General features: G+C 40.3%; 1 protein-coding gene across 13 annotated transcripts in view; it reads right to left on the bottom strand.

Annotated features, from left to right (window-relative positions):
- LAMA2 (laminin subunit alpha 2) overlaps window positions 1-19,704 on the bottom strand; it is a 4,753,606-nt gene that overhangs the window by 2,205,264 nt on the left and 2,528,638 nt on the right. The window lies entirely within an intron of this gene.

Here is a 19,704-nt window from a genome sequence, read left to right as displayed (position 1 = left end):
TCCAATTTTTTTCTACAATAAGAAAAGTTTACAAGATGAAATTAAAAAACTTGAATGTGAGATTTCTACATTACCCTCATTTAATAACTATGTCCATGTTTATAATGATATGCTTGATCTTTTTTGTACATATGATAAGAAACTGGAAGTGCTTAACAATGTAAACTGACCAGGGACCTCAATGATTTTCGCTCTGGGAATATGTTTTCATGGTCTAAAGATCCCAGAATGAATTCAATGGTACACAGTGTTAAAAAGACTCAGAGTGGTTCTATGCATCAGCTTGATGATATTACCATACCATCTAATTTTGCAACTTCTATTAATTTAAATGAACAAATGATGAATCTTATTGTTTCTAATGCAGAACATACTGCAACCAATAATAATAGTGTTCTGGCATCTTCTTCTGCTACTTTGGTTCAGCAACTCCCTCCTTCTGAGACAGCCAATACCTCTGAGGGTTTACAGAGAGTTTCACCAATCGTACAGCCAAACTTATTGGAGAGAGTAACCAACCACAAAAGGAATTCATTCAAAGGCAGTCCAGAAACAGAAGCGAGGGAGGAAGAATATGAAGTTGCCCACAAACATGCAGCAAAATGAATCTACACTATTTACTTCTCATTTCATTATTAACTTATTGGATCTGGATTTAACAGAATCCGATATTAGTCTCCTTAGCGGAGGAATTACATTTATTCCTGCTGAAAAGGATACTCTTGTAAGTGCGCTGACTGATATGAAAGTCTTTACATACAATTTGTATCTGAAGTTAATTTTTAATGACTCAGTACCACTGTATTCTCAGGCATGCAAGAAAATTAGTACATTTATTCCAATTAGTAATCCTGTTGTTACTGTTTTTCGTAACATTTGTGAACAACAACTTTATAGTCTGCATGAATGCGATTCTTTTCAAAAGATTTATAATTTATCTAAGCTTGAGTCTGAGACTTACTGAAAGAAATGATAGTATGTGATTAAAGAGGCTAATAAGGGTGGGGGAAATGTAATAGTGAATTGTCATGATTATGTTAATTCTGTTAACAAGCTTTTATCTAATGAACGTACTTTTAAAAGAATAACTTATTCTGATGTTACTAAAAGTATAAATTATATAAACATGAGTGTTTTTGATCTCCAAGCTATGAATGATATCTCTGTTGAGGTGTTTAATTATTTTACAGTTCTTTGTCTTAGAATTTCTGTATTGTATGGTCTGGCAAAAGTTCATAAGTCGTTAACCTCCCTTCCAATGAGACCTATTATATCTGGTAGAGGATGGTCAACTGAACCCATCTCACTTACCTATAAGATATTGTATGCAAATTCTTGGTATATGTTAAGCATTTTATTAAAAATACTGGTAACTTCCTAACCAAACTTTCTGAGTGGCATAGGAGTAGTGAATATAATTCCTTTGTCTTTGTTACCTTAGATATAAAATCATTATTCACTGTTATACCTAATCAATATGGTATTAGTGTCATTAGGAATATTTTATGTGAATGTAGTAAATATAAAGGTAGGGAAATCAAAACAATATGTAAGCTACTCAAACTTGTATTAGAGAATAACAATTTTTTATTTAATGAACAGTTATATCATTACATGCTGATGTAGTGATGGGTACCTCCATCGCTAACACATATGCCAATCTGACGCTTAGTGAATGGGAAGAGAGCATTTTTTATGCTGGACCTATCAGATTTTCTTCTAAATTTAAATTCTAGAAGCATTTTGCGGATGATATATTTTTGATATGGCACAGTCAGCATGATGAATTTGTCAAATTTGTTGTTTTTTTTTTAAATCAGGCAACTCATTTTTTAAAGTTTAAGATAAATTCATCTATGACAGAAATTCATTTTTTGGATGTTAAGTTAGCATATAATGGATCTGAAATCAGTATTAGCATTTACAAGAAAAATGTACATGAGAATAAATATTTACATAGAAAGAGCATGCATGCTCAGAATACCTTTAAGGGAATTGTAAAAGTCAATTCTTGCAGGCGAGCAGACTGAATGCTGAAGCCGAAACTTGTATTAAACAATTGTATGACATGACAATTGAATTTAAAGAGTGAGGTTATAATGATCAGATGTTACATGTGACAAGAGAAGATGTTATGGGACAAAGAAATGGGAATGCTAAACCATATTTTTTGGGTGGCACTACCTCTGGTACATCTTCTCATAAAACATCTACTCTGCATTATGTAACTTCATATAGTAGATGCACCAGTGCTGTCAAGGAAATTATAAGAAATAATTGGGGTATCCTGAAAGCGTTACCAGATCTTGAATGATTTTTAGGTGAACAGCCCTCCTTTGCCAACAGAAACAGTTCTAGTTTGAAGAGCCATTTATGTTATAAGGATATGACTTGTAATAGAAAATGTCAAACTTTTAATAAGTTAGGTAGACATCCATGCTTTAATTGCCCTTGTTGCAATATTATATGTAGTGATTTTACTTTTAAACATCCTATTACAGGGAAGAAATATACTTTTAAATGTGTTGCAACATGTAACACATAATTTGTTGTCTACTTAGCTACTTGTAGTGCTGTCCGAGTTTTTATGTAGGTAAATCATCCAGAAAGCTTAAGGTTCAAATTATCGAGCATAAGTCTGATATTCACAGAAATGTAATGACCAACGCATTAGCTAAACATATAACTGATAATAGGAGTCAACATGAGTTTGTATTTAGAGTGATTGATATACTTTCTAAAAATTTAAGGGGAGTTGATACGGATAATGAACTAGAATTAAAAGAATTTGCATGGGTACTATGACTGCAGGCACACCATACACTTGGAATAAACAAAATGGTTAGTATTAAACCAGTTTTGAAACAGAAACAGCTATGTCTGAAATGAATACATTTTTTTATATTCTTGATTGATTTTTGGTGTTAGTTTCTGGTTGGTTAGGCTGGGTCTTGTGATTTTGAAAATTTGCTATTTAATTAAGCCTGTTATCATGTTTTAATTGAAGAACTAATTTTGGAAGAAAGATTAGATTTAAAGGTGGTGGGGATACTGCAGATCAAAAAAACTAGGATTGCTTCCTTCTTTGGCATTCCCAAAGTTCATAAAAGCACTACAGATCCTCCCTATAGGCCTATAGTTTCTGGTGTAGAATCAAAAGCATACCCTATAGCTACCTTTTTAGACTACTCTTTAAAGCACTTAATAAAAGATTATGAACATCTATTGGAAGATTCATGGGATTTTTTGAGCAGCTTAACACTGGCAACATATGAAGGGGAAACATGTTTTTTTGTATTTTGTATTACTTTATTGCCTTTCTATATTTTGAATACTGTGGTTTGTTTTCTTTACAATTAGAAATTAGAACTGAGTCAGGCAGAAATTAGAACTGATCAATTAAGGACTCATTCATAAGATAGAAGAGGTCACTTAAGGTTAATCATTTAACTGAGGGGGTGGAGCTAGGAACTAAACCTTCTATTTAAGGGGTAAAATAGAACATTTTGTAGCTTTACCAGAAAGGCTCATCCAGACCCTGCTACACTTTTCTGTGAAGGAAAGGTTAGCTTGCTTTTATTTTTTGTATTTTTAATTACTTTATTGCCTTTCTATATTTTGAACACTGTGGTTTGTTTACTTTACCTTGTGTTTTACTTGCATTCTGCTTTAACAGCATATTAAAACTTCAAAAGAGACCACAGCTCTCTCTCTTCTGAGTCAGGCAGAATTTTTTTCCCGCCCTCCTACACAGTTACAGTTGTCTTGTTAAATACCACTGTCTTTCTAGTTGCCCGCCTCTTATGTTAATCTGACCATATATCTCATTTCTCTCTACTTTCACTGGCTTATGTGAGTAATCACAAAACCATCACTTTTGAAATCCCACCCCTTCAATTATTTAAATTTATTGGCCATCCTACAGTATTTCATAGTACCAAAATACAAAAGTAACCACCCCTTTCAGTCCATCTTGCTGTTTTAAAAATAGTAACTCTCCACTAAACCTTAACTTTTTAAACAGGTAAAACTCAAGTTACCTACTTTCATATCTAACTTCTCTAGTGCACACTGCAGAGTGCATTCTTTTCAATCTTACCTTTAAGCATCCCTGTTACTAGCACTTTCTCTAATACCTAAAAAGATCATCTCTACTTGACTCCAAGTAGACTTTTCTCTATCTGTTAAACCTAGCACTTGCTCCTACAGTAGTTATTACCTTGATACGGCACTCTTATAGATAGCACCCCAAAAAGGCAAACCCCCATTTCTCGGTCACCCACGTCCCCCGGAATCTCTTAAAGTTTGTTTGTCTAGTCCTTCTAGCATGTCGAGGGATCAGTTGCTAGTGTCCTCTCCTGCTCAGCTGGTGAACCTGGGAATATTGAGGCAATGTTACAATTGCCTCATGTACACAGACAACCCTCTCCTCCTCCCACAAAACACAAATACATGCGAGAGATGCAACTATACGGCCAAACTGGAGGCTGAGCTCTCTCAACATAGGACTGGCAAGACCAGTCAGGAGGAGAAGGTTACCACACACACTATAGACCCAGTCTCACATAGTACCATCACAACCTCAAATCATACACATAAACACACAAAGACATACTCGAGGCTCTGATCAAAAATCTACCAAAACAGCAGAGGCCACCAAAGCAGACACCCAAACAACCACCGCCTCAGAACACAACACCTGCAACACATAGACCTCACAGTCAGAGTGTCAAACAGTCACAGCCCTTAAGGCCAAACACAATGCCAGACACACTAGTCATTGGTGACTCCATAGTCAGACACACTGACGTCACCAGACTGAGTAAGGAGAAGGTCACAGTAAGCTGCCTGTCGGGCGCTAGAATCCGCCACATAACGCAAGCACTCAGGTCTCTCAACAGCAGGTACAAATATGACTCAGTCATTGTCCACGCTGGTGTAAACGACCTGAGACGTACCTCCTTGGACTACATGAAAAGAGACCTTGAGGAGCTCTCTGATTATGTAGCCCAGGCAGGTATGACCCTGACCTTGAGCAGTATCCTACCTTCACCAAGAATGATGCCACAATACAGAGATAAGATGATCAGCTTTAACAATTGGCTTAAACTCTGGTGTCATTCAAAGGGGATCCAATGTCTGTCTGCCTGGGATGACATGCTGGACAAGCCACGCTGCTTCGCAGAGACGGCTTGCACCTGTCACCCTGGGATTCAGGATATTGGCAAAGGCTCTTGCCACCCCATAGTGCCTTTTTAGGCAAGGCTCAAATTCTAAACCTACCACCCTAAAACACAAAAAGGCAAAAACTAAGGGTAATGCTGCTCAATGCCAGAAGTCTAAATCTCAAAATGCACGCACTCGAGGCCCTTCTCAGTATGGAGAACATCGATGTCTGTGCAGTGACAGAAACCTGGTTCAAGGCTCCTGAGAGCACCCCAGCACTATCAGGTTTTACCTCTTATCATGCGTTCCGGCCCCAAAATCCGGACAATACCAAGAAAGGAGGGGGGGTATCCATATTCATCAAGGACACCCACACCTCAAGACTGTTGGCAATGCACGATGCATCTGAGACCATCCAGGTGCAATTAACCATAGGCAAGACTACTCTGCAAATTGTAGCATGTTACAGGCCACCCTCACAAACTCAGGAACCTCACATGGCCTTCCTGAAAACACTAGAGGGGATAAATGTATCACCAAACACCATCATACTAGGTGACTTCAATTACCCTAATATAGACTGGGAACACTACTCAAACCCAAACACCCTAGCCCAAAAGTTCCTGGAATTCATAAACTCAAATGCCATGGAACAACTAGTCACCATCCCCACAAGAGGAGAAAACATACTTGATCTCATCATCACGAACATGGGAGCACAATGTTCAACACCGAAGTATACCCCTCACTGGTGAGATCAGATCACAAACTAATCTCACTGGAGGTCCTCATCCCACCCCACCTGAAATAAAAAGACCACAGTAAAGAACTTCTCGGCCGACTTCACACTTCTAAAGACTAGTGTGGTCTCCTTTAAGGCCCCGAGCGGCGGAAAACAGTACTCAAGCCGCTGAATCACTTACAAATGCCTTCTACCAGCACCTGCAGGACTGCATGGATAAGGCAATCCCAAGCAAAACAAAGACTCTTTGTACCAAAGGCAAGCATCCAGTCTGGTGGACCCCAGCCATAAACAAACTCTACAACAAAAGGAGGAAGCTACTACAAGATAGAGCAAAATCCTTAAAAGGTAAGACACCCTTGATCACTATAAGTAAAAACTAAGAGCTCTCATAAAATCATCCAAAGCAAATTTTGAGAGAAAAATAGCTAAAGACTCAAAGACAATCATAAGGCCTTCTTTAGCTATGTTAGAAACCTGGGAGGAAACTCCCAGATATGCTCAGAACTAGTTCAAAATGATGTGAAGATTACTGATCCTACAGACATTGCCAACATACTGGCTGACAGGTTCAGTGCAAACTTCTCCCCTCCCCAAAGGAGAGATATCTATACCAAGCGATTGCAGCCCCCCAAACATCTCCAACGCCCAAGTGAGAACTGCTCTCTCCAAAGCCTAAAACACAGCATCCATGGGACCTGATGGTGTCCCCGGCTGTGTGCTCCACGAACTCAACGAGGAATTAAACCCACAGCTAGGACAGCTGTTTAATCATAGTCTTACCTCTGGATACGTGCCAGGGGTGGCGCACTGCAACTGTGGTCCCACTTCACAAAGGCGGTGCCTCCACCAACCCTGGAAATTACCGGCCCATTAGCTTGACAAGCCTTATCTGCAAAGCCATGGAGAGGATCATAATGGACCTCATAAATAAAGACATAGGGAATTTGCAGACTTTGGATCCATCCCAGTTTGGCTTTGTCAAAGGCAGATCATGCCTTCTAAACTTGGTTGACTTTTTCGAAACAGTCACCAAAGCCATTGATGAGGGAAAGGCAGTCCATACAGCCTACCTCGATCTGGCAAAGGCCTTCGATACAATACCCCACTCGGGTATCATTGAAAAACTCATCAGCTTAAATGTTAACCCATACATCACAAGATGGGTTGCAAACTGGCTGAGTGACAGAAGCCACAGGGTCAGAGTTGCTGGCGCCATGTCAGACTCAAAGCCTGTCACAAGTGGTGTACCACAGGGCTCAGTCCTGGGCCCACTCTTGTTTGGCATCTACTTTTCCGAAGTACAAGCAAACACAGGAGGGTTATGGCTGACAAAGTTTGCAGATGACTGCAAACTGGGCGCCATAGTAGAAAACACATCTGACACAGATATCCTTCAGAAGGGTCTCACAGAAACGGATAACTGGTGCCAGAGCCATGGCCTAAAGTTAAATGCCAAAAAATGCATAGTCATACCCTTCGGGAAAAACAAGGTTACCCCCTAGCTACCAAATAGGTGGAAATCCACTGAGCACAGAAGAAGTTATCAGGGACCTGGAGACCCAGGTTGATAGTAGTCTGTCATTCGACACCCATGTAGCTAAAGTAGTTAGGAAGACCTTCTACATTGCCCACCTTATCATGAAGGGATTCTCATCTAGATCAAGGGAGGTCATAGTCTCCCTATACTCATCACTCATCAGACCAACGATTGAGTACAATGCCCCATTCGGAATGTATCTGACCCGACACTTGCAGCAGCTGGAGAGGCCACAAAAGTTCCTCACCAAAAGGATAAAGGGTCTCAAACATCTGTCCTATGCTGCCCGACTGAAAGAACTCCAGCTCTATTCAGTGCTCAGAGGTGACCTTTGCCTAGCATACAAGGCCATGTCAAACCCAGATTTGATGAATATGCTTCACCTCAAAAATCTAGATCCGTCAGAGCCACAAGGCGGAGACTTAAACCTCGACACGGCTATTAATAGGACGTGCTGGAGGGATAGATTCATCACCCAAAGACTCCCTATGCTGTGGAATAAAATCCCGGTATATGTGAGGCAGAGCACCTCGCTGGCCTTGTTCAAGAGAAATCTTGACCAATGGATGGGAGATTGCAGATATACCCCAGGGATTACCTCAGTGTCACTGCTCGACAGAGGCACAGCAAAATAATGGGTATAGTTCCCCATACTAAAGGGGTGGCGTAAGCCACAAAACTATGGGCTAGGCTTGTAAATGCCCTCGGGCAGATAGCCTAGTATGAACCTATGAACCTATGAACCTAAGGAGTGTCAATATTCACCAAGGATATTCACACCACCAGGCTAGTTGCCCAACACAATGCGTCTGAAATTCTCCAGGTGCAACTAACACTAGGTAAGACTGCAATCCAAATTGTAGCTTGCTACAGATCCCCCACCATACCCCAAGATTCTCACTACACCTTTCTAAACATACTGGAAAATATTAAGATAGAACCAAACACCCTAATACTGAGTGATTTTAACTACGCTGGCATTGACTGGGAAAACTACTCATGTACCAACACCTTTGCCCAACGGTTCTTGGAATTCATAAATTCCAATGCCCTGGATCAACTAATCCATAGTCCCACCAGGGGCTCCAATATCCTAGACCTGGTCATTACCAACATGGAAAATCGATGCTCCACACTTATGGTCACCCCCTCATTAGTCAGGTCTGACCATAAGCTAATCACCCTTAACATCCACATCCCACCCCCACCCCCCAGTAAAGGAAACCTCCATAAAAAACTTCTCCAAAGCCAACTTCATGCTACTGAAGTCAGAAGTGACAAACTTTATGACACCCATGCAGAATCGTGCCATCCCAAATAGAACCAAGATGCTCTCATCCAAAAAAAGGAAGCAAATCTGGAGGTCCCCTGCCATAAACAAACTTTACAACAAAGGGAAGAAGCTGTTGCAGAAAAGAGGAAAATCCCAGGATGCAAAAAACTCCCTTACCAGCCTCAGTAAGAAACTGAGATCCCTCATAAAATCCTCCAAAGCTAGTTACGAAAATAAAATTGCCAAAGATTCCAAAGACAACCACAAGGAATTCTATAACTATGTGAAGAATCTAAATGGCAATGCTCAGATCTGCTCTGAGCTAAAACAGAATGGCATTAAATATATTGATCCCAAGGATATTGCCAATATCCTGGCAGATCAAGTCAGTGCCAACTTCATCTCCATCTCACCCCCTAAATGACCCATCTCAATACCGGAAGATTGCCAAATTCTGGTAATAACGGCCACACATGTAAAAAATGCACTCTGCAAAGCTAGGAATACAGCATCCATGGGACCAGATGACATCCCTGGCTGTGTACTACATCAACTACAATATGAACTGGCACCTCGCCTAAGTGTCATGTTTAATCATAGCCTCACCTCAGGTTTTGTGCCCACTGAGTGGCGCAGAATGACAGTTATCCCACTCCACAAGGGGGGATCCACCTTGGATCCCAGAAACTACCATCCTATCAGTCTGACAAGCCTTATCTGCAAGGCCATGGAGTGTATTATCATGTAACTTATAAACAAAGACATTGGTAACCTTCAAACACTGCACCCCATCCAGTTTGGGTTTGTGAAGGGCCAATCTTGTCTCCTGAACCTGATTGACTTCTTTGAATCAGTCTCCAGAGTCAAGGGTAAGGTGGTCCACACAGCCTATCTAGACCTTGCCAAGGCCTTTGACACCATCCCCCACTCTGGAATCATAGATAAACTTACTAAGCTGGGCATTAATCCCTACATCACTCAATGGGTTGCTAACTGGCTTACTGATAGAACCCACACTGTAAAAGTAGCCGACTCCAAATCCAGCTCCAGACAAGTGACAAGTGGAGTACCTCAGGGTTCAGTCCTGGGACCGCTCTTGTTTGGCATCTACTTCTCTGAAGTACAGGCCAACACTAAGGGATTCTAGCTAACAAAGTTCACAGATGACTGCAAACTGGGAGCCATTATTGAATCCCCAAATGTTGTGAATACTCTACAAAAGGGCCTTACAGAAACAGATGCTTAGTGCCAAAGCCATGGGCTCAAGCTCAATGCCAAGAAATGTATAGTTATCCCTTTTGGGAACAAACATGTATCCGTGAATTACTATATAGGTGGCAGTACACTAAATACTGAAAGTGTGATAAGAGACTTAGGGACACAGGTGGACAGTGGTCTCACCTTCGATAACCATATCGCCACAACAGTCAGGAAATCCTTCTATGTGGCACACCTCATCACTAAGGGCTTTTCATCCAGAAAAAAGAGGCCATTGTCCCACTGTACTCATCCCTCATTAGACCCATTATAGAATACAACGCCCAGTTTGGTATGTACCTCTCAAGACATCTGCAACAACTGGAAAGGCCGCAGAAATACCTCACTAAAAGAATCACAGGCCTAAAGCAGATGCCCTATGCTGACCGCCTTGAAAAAACTCCAGCTATACTCTGTCGCATATCATCTACTCAGAGGTGATCTCTGCTTAACATACAAGGCCATGTCCAACCCAGAGCTGTTGGACATGCTACAAATAAAAAAATCCCAATCCCTCAGAGCCACATGCTCCAGGGATCTAAACCTTCTCATCACAATAAACAAAACATGCTGGAGGGATAGGTTCCTGACCCAGAAACTCACCAGACTCTGGAATAGATTGCCCATACATGTCAAGTAGAGTGTCTCTTTGACCCTCTTCAAAAGGAACCTTGATGACTGGATGGGAGAAAGGAAATTCACCCCGGTGATCACATCAGTCACCCTGCTAGACAGGGGTCCAGGGAAGTAAACAGTGTGGGAATAAATAGCCAGTGAATTGTTATGGCTAGGCTTGTATAGGCCCTAGGGCTGATAGCCTAGTACCAACCTATGAACCTATAAACCTATGAACCTATTTGACCATTGACGTGGTGGACCCCGTCTTGTATTCCAGTGGAAGGTCTTGATATGTTCCTGGATTTGTTAAGGGAGAGAAATTCTACATTTAGGATAGATGTAGATGTATTAGTGGAATTAATGAGGGTAGTACTGGAGAACAACTTCATCTACTTTGAGGGGGAGACCTTCAAGAAAATCAGAGGCATTGCTATGGGGGCAGTTTGTGCTCCCATATATGCTAACTTGGTCCTCCTCAAGAGGGACATTTTTGGATCTATGTACAGAAAATACATCAAACTGTACAGGCGTTTTCTGGATGATATTTTTATCATCTGGGAAGGGCCCGAGGAACACATAGGTCCTTTTATGGTATATTTAAATTCCACTATTAAGTTCACATACAAAGTAGGTCTTAATAAAATAGACTACTTGGATGTTGAAATAGAAAAAATATGAAGGAAACTTGAAATCTAAAATACATCGAAAGGACACATTTAGTAATTCTCAACTTCCATACATGAGTGCACACCCCTGGAAGCAGAAAAGGAGTATAGTAAAGGGTCAGATGATCAGGGCGGCCAGAATGACCTCGGAAAAAATGATCTCCTTTCTGAAATTGACTTAATTTCACAATTTTTTATGGGTAGAGGATATCCCAACAATTTAATAGTAGAAACAGCAAAGGAAATTATTAAGGGATGTGGGACCAAATACGTACCCCATACTGGGTAATGCCCAGTATAAATCATATAAATCTACAACCAATAATGAAGTAGAAAACAATTATGGAAGGGCCTTGGTTATCCAGTACAGTAATTTCTCCAGTGAGTTTAAAAAAATAGTAGAGTCAAATTGGAAAATGTTAAGACACAATCAAGAGATTGTGGATAGGATAGGTAATGTATCCCGATATGTATATAAAATAGGGACTAATTTAAAGAAAATATTTGAGAGGAACAATAAGGTAGTCGAAAAACAGATTGTAACTGGGACAAAAAAATGTTGTAGGTGTGCATATTGTAGGGATATTACAGATAAGGAACAAGTACTGTTGGAAAACAGTTTGAATAGTCAGGTTACTTTCAGAAAGGGTAATTGTCACACCAGGGGTATAGTCTATTTAGCTATATGTAGGGACTGCCCTTGTTTTTATGTAGGAAAATCTGACAGGACCCTAAATAAAATAATATATGAGCATACCTACAATATAAAAAGGAAAAACATGAACAATGCATTATATAAACACCTACACACAGAAACCACCCACAGAGGTTTTATGTTTGGAATTTTGGAACAAGTGTTGGTTGACCCTTGGGGGGGGGGGTGATTGGGAGAACTGGTTGTGTTGCAGAGAAACATATTGGCAAATGAAATTGAATGCAACTAACCCCCCGGGACTTAATGACCACATATCAATTAAACCATATTTAATTAAAAAAGCAAAAAAATTAGGGGTGTAAGCGTAGAGTACACAGAAATAATACATTTTAAATGTGTATACATTCCCCTTGGTGCAACAATAATCAATAATGAATTTTGGTGGTGGTTTCACGCTTTTTATTAATGTACAATAGGACAATGTATTTTACTCTGTGTGCTCATTAATTATATTACACATACTTTTTAATTATTATTTTTTTTTTACTATATAGTTTTTAACTAAAGGAAGTTGTGTTAAGGAAGAAGGTATATTTCTTTAAGAAAATTTGGCACCTTTTTTAAATGAAATAGTTTATATGTTGTTGTAACAGTTGCAATGGTTTGTTTCATTTACTTGAAAAAGCCCAGCACTTTAGCAGGGTGAACGCGCTTGTATTTTGTTTTGTTTTACCAATTAAATAATTTATAGCCTGTTCCAGTGTGCCCAGACCATTTACTTTTTCTGAGGTTACCAGTAAACATAACTGCTGCATTCAACGCGTAGATTCCACCTCACCAGCGGTGAAAATAACTGATAAAACCGAAAAAAATTTAAAAAACGTGAAAAAAACTGCATAGTGGTAGGAGAGAGAACCAGCTTTATTAATGACCGAGTGCTTTCAACTTCTAGTCCAAGGCATCATCAGAGTCACTAAGCATACACATCACTTCCTTTTTATACTAAAATGCACATGATATCACACATATTAAAACTCAGTCGTTACACCTCTACTTAAAACTAAACTCCTATACAATAAAAAGTTACTCAATGTAAAATGTACATTAAAACCATGAGTAAAATACTAGAATAATTTCTAAAACACACTTTTAACATAATTACAGAAAAACACTCTTGTATAATTAAATATTTAAAGACTTCCATTTAAGAAGGGGTGCAATAGAAATATTATCATTGATACCTGGGGGATTCTTGGCATTTAATGTCAATTGCCATTTTGTTTCCCTTAATTCCAAAATCACTTTTATATTGCCACCCCTACCCCTTTTCCTCACCCTGTCAATGATAAAAAAGAGAAACCTCTTGAAGTTCTGACATATGATGGAATGTCTATAAAGGGTACTACTTGTCTTCCTATTTTTATTGTCCCTTACATGCTCTGCAATTCTATCTCTCAATCTCCGTATAGTTTTACCAACATAAAATGCCAAGCATGTGGAACATGTTGCTAAGTATACAACATTTGTGGCAGTACATGTTCCCCTGCCAGGACATTCCAAAGTGCGGAAATAGCAGTCCACAGCCGTCCACAGTTACATACTTCTGTGGCCTTTCCAGCTGCTGCAGATGTCCTGTGATGTATATTCCAAAAGGGGTGTTGTACTCTCTAATGGGTTTAATGATTGTCAAGTAGAGAGGAACAATGACCTCTTTTTTTCCTGGATGAGAACCCTTTTATGATGAGGTGTGCCATGTAGAAGGACTTCCTGACTACTGTGGTGATGTGACTATCAAAGGAGAGACTACTGTTCTCCTGGGTCCCAAGGTCTCTTATCACACATTCGGTGTTAAGTAGATTGCTGCCTATGTGGTAGTTCATGGGTACAGAGTTTTTACCAAACACTGCACTTTTTGGTATTGAGCTTGAGGCCATGGCTCTGACACCAGGCATCTATCTCAGCGAGGCCCTCCTGTGGAATGTCCAGATCATTTGGGGACTTGACTATGGCTCCTTGTTTGCAGTCATCTGTGAACTTCGTTAGCCAGAAGCCTTCTGTCTTAGCCTGTACTTCAAGAGAAGTAGATACCAAACAGGAGAGGTCCCAGGACGGAACCCTGTGGTACTCCACTTGTCACTGCATTGAGATCAGATTTGGGGTCTGCAACTTTTACAGTGTGGGTTCTGTCAGTGAGCCAGTTGGCAACCCATCTTGTGACATAGGGATTTATACCTAGTTTAGTGAGTTTATCTATAATTCCAGAATGGGGGATGGTGTTGAAAGCCTTGGCGAGGTCAAGATAGGCTGTGTGAACCACCTTACCATCATCTACAGCTTTGTTGACTGCCTCAAAGAAGTTGATCAGGTTCAGGAGGCATGATCTGCCTTTCACAAACCCAAACTGGGTGGGATCCAGAGTTTGGAGGTTACCAATGTCTTTGTTAATGAGTTCCATGATGATACGTTCCATGGCCTTGCAGACCAGGCTCGTCAGGCTAATAGGTAGATAGTTCCTGGGATCAGTAGTGGCTCCCCCTTTGTGAAGTGGGATAACTGTTGCTGTGCACCATTCAGTGGGCACAAAGCCTGATGTGAGGCTTTTATTGAACATGGTGCTTAAGTGGGGAGCCAGTTTGTTCTGAAGTTCGTGTAAAATGCAGCCTGGGATGTTGTCCGGTCCCATGGATTCTGTATTTTTGGCTTTAGAGAGTGCAGCTTTTTTCTGTGTGGTTGTGATTGCAGGGGCTCTGCATTCTTCCTGTATAGATATGGGCCCTTTAGGGGGTGAGAGGGGGGTAAAGTTAGCACTGAACCTATCTGCCAGGATGTTGGCAATATCAGTTGGTTCTGTAATTTTCTTGTCATTGTGCTATAACTCAGAGCAGATCTGGGTGTTGCCATTGAGATTCTTGACATAGCTATAGAATGCTTTGTGGTTGCCCTAAGAATTAGTGGCAATTTTGTTTTCGTAGCTAGCTTTGGAGAATCTTATAAGGGATCTCAGCTTCTTACTGAGGTTGACCAGGGAGCTCCTCCACTCATGGGATTTTACTCTCTTTTGCAACAGTTTCTTTCTTCTGTTGTACAGTTTGTTTATGACAGGGACCACCAGATTGGCTTCCTTTTTTGGAGGATAGCGTCTTGGTTCTGTTTGGGATAGCACGATCCATACACTCGTGTAAGTGCTTATAGAGTGCATTTGTGTAGGATTCAGCAGTCATAACTGTATTGTCCATCTGCATGGATGTCATGAAGTTCACCACTTCTGTCTTAAGAAGCATGAAGTTGTCTTTGGAGAAATTTTTTACCATGGTTTCCTTAATGGGGGGTGAGGGCAGGATGTGGATATCAATGGTGATTAGCTTATGGTCAGATCGGACCAACGAGGAGTTGACTTCAGGTGTGGAACACCGGTCACTCATGTTGTCTAGGATATTGTTGCCCCTGGTGGGGGTGTAGATAAGTTGATCCAGGGCATTGGAGTTTATGAATTCCAGAAAGCATTGAGTTAAGGAGTTTGTACATGAGTAGTTTTCCCAGTTAATGGTGGGGTAGTTGAAGTCGCCCATTATTAGGGTGTTTGGTTGAACCCTAATATTTTCCAGTACATCAAGAAAAGAGGAGTGGGAATCCTGGGGCATGGTGGGTGATCTGTAGCAAGCTACAATTTGGATTTCAGTTTTGCCCAGAGTTAGTTGCACTTGGATAACCTCGGATGCATTATGCTGAGCAACTAGCCTGGAGGTGTGGATATCCTTAATGAATATGGACACACTTCCGCCTTTGGTGTTTCGGTCCATGTTAAATGGCCGAAAAGTGTGGTATGAGTTATAGCCTGGTGGTGCAGTCATGCTCTCTGAAGCCTTGAACCAGGTCTCAGTCACTGCACAGATATCAATGTTCTCCATTTTAAGGAGTGCCTCGAGTGAGTGCATTTTGAGATTTAGACTTCTAGCATTGAGTAGCATTGCCCTCAGTTCTTGCTTGCCTGTTCCTGCTACGGTGGTGAATTTCTCATTTGAACCTTGCCTAAAAAAGGCACTATAGGGGCAGCAAGAGCCTTAGCCAGTATCCGGAATCCCAGGTTCGACAGGTGCAGGCTATCTGTGGCAAAGCATCGTGGTCTGTCGACCATGTCATCCCAAGCAGACAGATACTGGATCCCCTTAGAATTACACCAGAAGCTTAACCAATTGTTGAAGTCAATCATTTTGTCCTTGTACTGCGGTATCATTCTGGGCGATGGCAGTATGCTACTCAGGGTTAGGGTCATACCTGCCTGGGCTACAAGATCTTAGAGCTCTTCCATGTCTCTTTTCATGTAGTGCAGGGAGGAACATCTCAGGTCATTCACACCAACATGGACAATGACAGAGTCATATTTGTACTTGTTGTGGAGTGACCTGAGTGTGTGGGTTATGTGGCAGATCCTGGCACCCGACAGGCAGCTGATAGTAACCTTCTCCTTGTTTAGCCTGGTGAGTGGGACGTCAGTGTGCCACACTGAGTCTGTGGGCTATGTGTCATTTGGGTTGTGTTGGGGGATGGAGGTAGCTTGAGTTTCTGGTTGGAGGTCTCTGTTGCTTAGACAGATTATTATTGAGAGCTTCCATGAATGTTTTTGTGTTTCTATGTGAGGATTTTGGTGGTGTAGCTTTAGTGAGACTATGTGATGAGTTTGGTGTGGTGCAAATGTTTGCCTTCTCCTCATGACTGTCAAGTTCAGTTTTGGTTGGAGAGAGCTTTACCTCCAGTTTGGCTAGATAAGTGCATCTCTCACAGGTTCTAATGTTGGGTGATAGGAGGAGAGGGTTGTCTGTGTACATGAGGCATTTTCTCCATTGCCTCAAGATGCCATATTCATCAGATAGACAGGAGAGAACACTGGGAGCTGATCATTGGACATGCCTGAATAAAAAAAACTATTTTCCTCTAGATAAGTGAGGAAAGTGAGTACAGGAGCTGTTTTTCTCTAAGCAAGTGAGAAAAGTAAGTACAAAAACTGTTTTCCTATAGGTAATGAGGAAGGTTGAGTGCTATAGTAATTAGTAGCTTATTTAGTGCTTACAATTTCTGAACAAGTGCTGAGCACGAATAATCAAATTTAAGTGCTATAACTAAGAATCTGTATCTGCACTAGATGAGTTACAGGTCAGAAACAAGTGCAAATGCAGGCTTTCAAATCAGAAAGTTGAGAGAGATGGAAGAGATTGCCCATACGGCCAATAACTACAAATTCTGGGCCAGAACCACTCCTTATGTGCTAGACAGGTTACCTAGTGCTTACCACTCCCATTGATAAGCTAGAAGGTGTCCCTCCAACACAGAATGGCTTGGGAGAATCAAAAGCTTACATACAGTCCTGGATACAGCAAATCTGCATCTGGAACACTAGTTACAGGAAAGGTAGTAAACAGGCTTATAAGTTTTTTTTTTTTTTTTACAGAAAAGTACCGAAAACAGTAGTAAAAACAATTCACATGCAGTGCAAGCTAGCACACTTGAGTATGTAGCAATATTAGACCAAACACAGTTTAAAACTGGAATTAAATTTAAAGGACTAAAAGCAAGTGCAGAAAGAGTTTATTAGGTAGAATGTGGTAAAGAGATGGGACTAGGGGAGTGTCCCAGATCAAATCTACAGTGGGGAGGCAACTGCAAAAGCCACCAAATTTAAACTACAAGCCAAAAATAGGGAGGATGGGTGGAACAAAACAGTTTCAGCAGAGATCTGAAAAGCTATAAGCAACAATTAACAGTACAAACTCTAAAACAAAACAAATATACTCAGCTCTTTATATTTGCAGATAGATTGGAAGGCAGTCGCTCAGAACACAGGTTCCAGCAATTAAATGCAGGCTGTTACTAAAAGGTCTAATTTTATGCAAGTGATCCTTGAGTTAGATAACACACACAAGCTGTAAAAACCAATTATACCAACTGAAGACACGGCAGAAAATAGGGGGAGGTGGGACAAAACAGTTTCAACAGAGATCTAAGCAACAATTAACAGTACAAACTCTAAAACCAAAAAATATATACACTCAGCTCTGTATATTTGCAAATAGATTGGAAGGCAGTCTCTCAGAACACAGGTTCCAGCAATTAAATGCAGGCTGTTACTAACAGGTCTAATTTTATGCAAGTTGTACATCCTTGAGACATGCCCTTTGCACTGATCTATCTCTTGCAATTCAAAAAGTTCCTTAAAGTTACTTCTTCTACTGTATACCACCTGTGGTGCTTCACATAACCTCTGCTTAAGTTCATCATCAAAAAAGTTTTTCCAAGCAGTATTTAAAATACTGACCAGCCTAAGGCAATCATGATTGCACTTTAATACCATTACATTATTGCCCACCGCTTGATTCTTCATGAGATCAACCATGTTAGAATCCAATAATAAAATCAGTCGATAAAGTGTAGACCTTTTTTTCCAAATCTCCCTCTTAGTGTTGAGCAATAATCTGAGTGGATAACCTTTGTTGATAAACATCCCAAATAAGTGTGTACATTTCTTTGCTGAAGTAATCATCCTGACTGACCAACCTTGATAGCCTGCACATCTGGCCCTTGACTACTCCCCGTTTCTGGTGTGGGGGGTGACAGCTATCATAAAGCAACAATCCATTCGAGTAGGTTGGTTTCCTGACAATTGTGGAGTCCACCTATCCTCATTGCTCTTCAAAAGTATATCCAAGTAGTCTATTTCATCAGAACTGTATCTGTAGGTAAATGACAAACTGCTACATTGCCTCAGGATGCATATTCCACCATGGCTCTGGATGTTTATTGCATGAGTTGTAAGTTGAGTGGTACCTGAAGTTTGATGACTGATTTATTTAGTTGCTGTCTGGATAAAAAATACAATCTTAAGTGTAAACTCATGGGACAGTGCGCCTCTGCATATAAAATGACAGCTCATTGCACAGTACTAAATACATACTCAAGAAATTGTAGAGGTTATTTTTATCGGGAAAACTGTGATTTGAAGTCCCTGCATCTATACAGGGCACATCTGACTGCTTCTATGAGATGACAAGTATTGTTTAAATACAACAACTTTACACAAGCAAAGAAAATTTAATAAAAATTCAACTTGCCCTCAGATATGCTTAAAAGTCAGTCCCCCAGATGATCCATATGAAAAAAGAAATATAAGACAAGTGTAAACACAGGAACATATAAGGAAAATATTGTCAACATCTTAGCTGTTTACTGGTATGCAACATCTGTACTTATGACAAATTAAATGGCAAAGATCACCAATGGCTCTGGTAAATATGCTTCACATCCAGCAATCCTGTGTATCACAAAAAGTGAGTCAAAGGATGAACAAGTACAAAAAACACAACAGAGATATCAGGAGATAGCTGTCTCCACCTTTAAGATAGAGGAACTGACTTCACTTCATTTTTATTTGCGAAAAATGAAAAATAAAAACATTTAAATGTTACAATATTAAGCAACAGTAATAAACATTTCAAAACTTCATATGCAAATTATTCTTCTGTGAAGATACAAACTCAGTAAGGCTTAGTCACCTGAATGTCTCAATTTTAAGTCATGAGAATCACTTTTGTCCACCAACTGGACTTCATCAGATCAGTTTTTCAATAACAGCTTTAACCCGTGGAAAACTGATAGGTACATGAAAAACACAACGGATCATGAATCATGATTCACAACCTCAGACATAGTAATGAGACTAGCCTACAAACAAAAGCTTGCCTAATGTAACATAAGTATTTTTTTTTTACAATCCAAACTAAAATAAGAAACAGAAAG

Source organism: Protopterus annectens, chromosome 1.part0 (genome assembly GCF_019279795.1).
Source record: "Protopterus annectens isolate FY-2018-M chromosome 1.part0, PAN1.0, whole genome shotgun sequence".
Taxonomy (NCBI): Eukaryota; Metazoa; Chordata; order Ceratodontiformes; family Protopteridae; genus Protopterus; species Protopterus annectens.
The sequence above is the reverse complement of the archived record's forward strand: the minus strand, read 5'-3'. Positions and strand labels throughout refer to the sequence as shown.